This window comes from Hemitrygon akajei, chromosome 24 (genome assembly GCF_048418815.1).
Source record: "Hemitrygon akajei chromosome 24, sHemAka1.3, whole genome shotgun sequence".
Classification (NCBI taxonomy): Eukaryota; Metazoa; Chordata; class Chondrichthyes; order Myliobatiformes; family Dasyatidae; genus Hemitrygon; species Hemitrygon akajei.
The window spans coordinates 12,906,520-12,912,725 of NC_133147.1; positions in this window are offsets into that span (position 1 = coordinate 12,906,520).

Below are 6,206 nucleotides of genomic sequence, written 5' to 3' on the forward strand. Positions count from 1 at the left end.
CTGTTGTTTTCCCAGCATACCCTGCTGTAGCTCCCGCCATCTCACAGACCCTCAGTCTCTCTCCAGCCGAGGGATGACTGTACACAAGTGTGAGCATTTTTCCGCTCTTTCCGATGGGTACCATTGGATTCCAGGTTGGAGCTTTATTAACCAAGGAATGAACATCGAAACCTAAGGTTAAAAGTTGAAAATAATGAAGGACAAATTCACTGCTCGCTTTATCTTTGGCCTGATTTTGATGTAATATTCAAGGTGATCATCCAAAATCCTCTGTACAACTGGATAAAGTGAATTCAGTTTTTTTTTTACAAGCCAAATGGATTAAAAAACACTTCCAGGCTATAAGCTAGTTTTACGTCATTTCAACTATCATTAGTTTTAATTAGTAATTAGTTGTATGTAATTAGTTTTGCTACAACAAGTGTATGGGACATTGGAAAAAAGTTGAATTTCCCCATGGGGATGAATAAAGTATCTATCTATCTATCTATCTATCTATCTATCTATCTATCTATCTAATACCGGATCAACCCCTTTGCCTCGCTCTACCAACTGTGGTTGATTGGAAAGATGTTCTTTTTCTCTTTGTGTTGATAGGAAAAAGAGTAATTTAGTGAGGCAATGAACGAGGTGAAATGCATTTCCAAACCTCCCAAATGGTTGCTCCCTTCCCCGTTAACATTTGTCACTTCCAAAATACGATATTTTTTATTCGTATAGATACAATAATAATTCATGTAAAGACTCAAGCTTCTTTAACTTTTTATGTATTTAAAGACTAAACAGGATATGTATTGGTCTAACCATGTGTGACGTGTGAGGATATTGTGAGTATCGACACTCACAGGTACACTTCCTGTCCAACCATTTCTGCGAGAGAAACGGTACGAGGCAGAGTTGCCAACCTACCACTTTTGATACTAATATTCAGCAATATCTGTGGTTTTAGCAATAGTTCATTAGATGTTCTTTTCTCATATTTGAATACTTGGTTCCAATTTAGGTGACTAGAAGTGTAAAAAGCTTATTTGCTTTATTTCTGTTATTTTTATACCTGCTTAGGAACCCTGCTAAGTGCTGCAGGCCCTGCTCTGACTCAGTTGTATTAGTAAGGCTACATCTGTGGTGGTCCATGGATTACTCGCTAATACAAAAGTAAATTTTTCTCACTAACAACCCTATGGCTTCTAAGCAAACAATGTTAACTTCTTTCTTTTGTAAACAAGCTGAGGAGTGTAACAAGAATAACGTACAAGAGACTGATCACAGTAAAAGTAGCAAAAGCTGGGTTTCGCCTGCTTCTAGTTCAGATTTTCTAACCGGGTCCAAATGCAGTTCTGAAAGTAATGGTCCTTCAAAGTCAGGCTTGTGTCCCTGTTCAGATGTTTTATTGTACCAGTTATACACTGAAATGTAGTGATAGGCTATAATCTTGTTAATGTCTTAACTATCACTACATCTCTGTGGAGCTCTGGAATTCATATATAATATGAAGCAAAATACACTCCTAGCTGTACATCTGCTTGTTAATGCAACTGTCTAATCAGCCAATCATGTGACAGCAACTCAGTGCATAAAAGCATGCAGACTTTATCAAGAGGTTCATTTGTTGTTCACATCAAACATCAGAATGGGGAAGAAATATAATCTAAGTTACTTTGACTGTGGAAAGATTGTTGGTGCCAGATGGTTTGAGAATCCCTGAATTTCATGCACAAAGTCTCTAGGGTAGGAGGTTCCCATCCTGGGGACCATGGACCCCTTGGTTAATGGTATGGATCCATGTCATAAAAATGGTTGGGAACCCCTGCTCCAGAGTTTACAGAGAAAGGCGTGAGAAACAAAAAACATCCAGTGAGCAGCAGTTCTGAGTATAGATTCCAATTTTATTAAATATTTGAACGATGGGATGAATCAGATTTCTGTTTCTGGTTACTTATGTGGAAATAGGATCCCTATCACCATAGAGTGAGCAATTTCAAGTTCCTGGGTGTCAATATCTCTGAGGATCTAACCTGGTCCCAACATGAAACACAAAAAAGGCACAACAGCAGCTGTATTTCATTAGGAGTTTGAGATTTGGTATGTCACCAGAGATGCAAATTTCTACAGTTGTACTTTGAAGAGCATTCTCATTGGTTGCATCACCGTCTGGTATGGGTGGGGGCAAGGATGGGGCTACTGCACAGGATTGAAATAAGCTGCAGAGAGTTGGAAACTGAGCCAGCGCCATCATGGGCTCCAGCCTCCATAGTTTCCAGGACATCTTCAAGGAGCTGTGCCTCAAAAAGGCGGTATTCATCATTAAGGATCCTCATCACCCAGGACATGCCCTCTCCTCATTGCTACCATCAGGGAGGAGGGACAGAAACCTGAAGGCACACACTCGATGATTCAGGAACTGTTTCTTCCACTCTGCCATCCGATTTCTGAATGGGCATTGAACCCATGAACTGTAACTCACAGTTTTTTCTCAATTATTATGTATTGCATTGTACTGCTGCCGCAAAGTTAACAAACTTCATGACATATGCTGGTGATGTCAAACCTGATTCTGATTCTTCAACTTCATTGTAAATCATAAACGGAATAATTTCTCTGGATTACTTACAGTCTGCAGTTATTGAGTGCGTGAAACTTCCCATGAATGTACTGGATACAGCAATGAACAATGCAGTACATCTGAGGTCGAGAGAGGAGGCCTCATGCATCTGGGGAGAGAGATATTTCAAGAAAGAGCTTTCGCAGGATTTTTATTTCTTAGCAATACAATTGCGATTCGCTATCAAGGATAAATAAAAATAAGGCGAGGACTGGTGGAGCGGCCATTGTTGGAGTGGACCACAATTAGAACGGGGAGGCTTTGGCTCATCAGGCTCCGATGAGAAGCAGCTAAGGCAAGGTAAGCATCTTGGGAGTTTCTTCTTCATCTTCATTCTTCATCTGTTAAGCGGTGAGAATGGCTCCAGGGGACGTGTTGTGTTCTTTGTGTGAGATGTGGGAATTCAGGCAGGCCTACAGCCTCCCGGATAACTACATCGGCACCAGGAACACAGAGCTGCAGCTCCTTAGAGACCGTGTTCAGGAACTGGAGCTGCAGCTTCATGACTTTCGGCTCACACGGGAAACTGAGGAGGTGATAGGCAGGAGCTACAGGGAGGTAGTCCCCCCTCAGTTACAGGAGGCAGGTAAATGGGTAACTGTCAGGAGAGGAAAGGAAACAGGCAGCCAGTACAGAGTACTGTGGCCATTCCCCTCTATAATAGGCATACTGTTTCGGATACTGTTGAGGGGGACGACTTACCGGGCAGAGCCACAGCAATTAGCTCTCCGAAGGGAAGGGGGAGGGGGTGAGAGGAAGAAGAGGACTGCAGAAATGATAGGGGATTCCACTGTTAGAGGAACAGGCGCAAGGTTCTGGATCATTGGAAGGGTGGTGGTAAGTACACAAACACTCAAGTTGTTCTCACTTTCTCTAGGTAATAAAGGCAAATGCTTGCGGATTTGCTGATGACGTGGCTACTGCAGAATGTCGGCCAGCTAACGTCCCGGCCCACAAGTGATAATTGGCCCCTGTTGGGATCCCTCTAACAACAGTTGCTCCTTAGAGCACAGGGGATATAAAGAGTGAAAAGAAACACTGTACTGTGGGCTACTAATCATGATTTATAGATGTACAACCATTTAATTGACAGTAAGTGTGCAATAAACACTGAATAACTGGACAACATTCAAAAATTTGTGAGTACTATTTAGCACGAGCTAATTATGGATGTATTGGGGTGGAGGGGTGGAGATACATCTTTAATAAAGGGGGTGTAAGGTGCTCCTTCCATGCGCTAGACTGCAGGTCACCCCTGGGCAAGGTGTAGCATAGACCCTCGATCGGGAGTCATGTGAATCCATGGGAGCGGGTGGTGGATGGTTGTGCGAGCAGCTGGTGCACATCACAGGTTATACGACCACTGACGCAAAGGGTTAGATTGATCTTAGGGTAGGCTAAAAAGCTGACACAGTATCGTGGGCTGAAGGGCCTGTACTGTGCTGTAATGTTCTATGTTCTAAAAGGAATTTTGTCGTTGAAGATGATACCCTGAGGGGGAGGGAAAAGATAGTGAGGTAGTGTTCATGAGTTCAATGTCCATTCAGAAATTGGATGGCTGTCTGTTCCTTCAGGCTCCTGTACCCCCTCCTTGACGGTAACAATGATAGGAGGACACGTCCTGGGGGGTGGAGGTCCTTGATGATGGATACCACCTTTCTGAGGTATTGTCTTTTGAAGATGTCCTCAGTGCTTGGGAGGCTAGTCCCCACGATGAAGCTGACTTAGTTTGCAACTTCTGGTTTAAGATGGCGCTGGTGAATCTCAGCAATGTCTGGCTGGTGGCCGATGAAACAAGGAAAGCAACTAAATACTTGGTTAATCGCTCTTTCTCTGGTAAACAATCATTGTAAGCAATAATCTGTAACTTCCCTTTGGACTTGGAAGTGATTAGATATGGGAGAACCGAAGCAATGCAGTGGGCTCATTGCTGAGAGTGAGGGAGACCCGAGGCTCGATGTTTCTGAGCGTCAGGCCATTTTGGAAAGGTCTGGTACAGGCCAAATTAAGGCCGTGGGGTTCGGTCCTTGGAGCACATCAGGGTGACTAAGCCCAAGGTTTGGACGATAATTTGGGCACAGAGCCAGATCGAAAAGGTCAGGGGATTGGGGCCTGAGGCGAGGAACAAGCTAGTTCAGCTCGTTGCTCCACTCTGTGCTGAACTGAGGGTCTGGGGCCCATCTCCCTTTGTGGATGTCAGTTCAGAACGCTATTTGCTTCCGTTTATTGTTTTGCATGATTTGCTTTTTCTCTCTGCACATTGGGGGTTTGATGGTCTTTTTTTAATGTGTTTTTTTAGGTTTCTTTGTTTTGTGGCTCCCTGTTAGGAGATGAATTCCAAGATTATATAATCTATACATACTTTGATAATAAATGTAATTTGAGCTTTCTGCAGCTCTTTCTGATCCCATGCAGTGGCCCCTCCATACTAGATGGTAGTGCAGTCAGTTGGAATGCTCTACATGGTACATCTGTAGAAATTTGCAACTGCCTTTGTTGACATACCAAGTCTCCTCAAACTCCTAATGAAATCTAGCCACTGTTGTGCCTTCTTTGTAATTGCATCGATATGTTGGGTCCAGAGTAGATCTTCAGAGACTTTGACATTCAGGAACTTGAAACTGTTCACCATTTCCACTGCTGATCTCTCGATAAGGACTGGTGTGTGTTCCCTCGACATCCCCTTCCTGAAACTATAATCAATTTCTTAGTCCTACTGATGTAAAGTTCTCCAATATTTGCAACTTTAGCTGTTTAACCAATTGACTGGGATTTAACCAATTGACTGGGATTTGAATTCTCTTTGATCTTTGTAACAGTGTCTGGTGTTGATCCTTGAGGTCATCAGAGCAGTGTAGGGACACTTAAGATGAGAAGACCGTAAGATATAGGAGCAGAATTAGGACATTTGGCCCATTGAGTCTGCTCCACCATTTCATCATGGCTGACAAGAGAAAATCTGCAGATGCTGGAAATCTGAGCAACACCTACTAAATGCTGGAGGAACTCAGGCAGCATCTGTGGAAAAAAGCACAGTTGACATTTTGGGTCAAAACCTTTCAGCAGGACTGGAGAAAAAAACTGAGGAGTAGATTTGAAAGGTGGTTGAAAGGGAAAGAGAAACACCAGGTGACAGGTGAAATTTGGAGGAGCAGGGATGAAGCAAAGAGCTAGGAAGTTGGTCCTCAGCTTTTTTTCTCCTGTCCTGCTAAAGGGTTTCAGCCCAAAACGTTGACTGTACTTTTTGTTGTACAAACGTAGATGCTGCCTGGCCTGCTGAGTTCCTCTAGCATTTTGAGTGTGTTGTTCAGATTTCCAGCATCTGCAGATTTTCTCTTATTTATGATTGTCCACAGCTTTTCAATCAAGATGTGTTTTTCATTTTTCATCCTTGTGTACAACACAAAGGCAAGGTGAATGAGACAGAAGACCATGGAAGGAAGATAAAAGGAGAGGGTAGGAACACCAGAAAGAGGTGATGGGCTGGCAAAGAAATAACATGAGAGAGGGAAAAGGGGATGGAAAATGGTGAAGGGTGGGGGGTAGAGCATTACTGAAAGTTTGAGAAATCGACGTTCATGCCATCAGGTTGGAGGCTACCCAA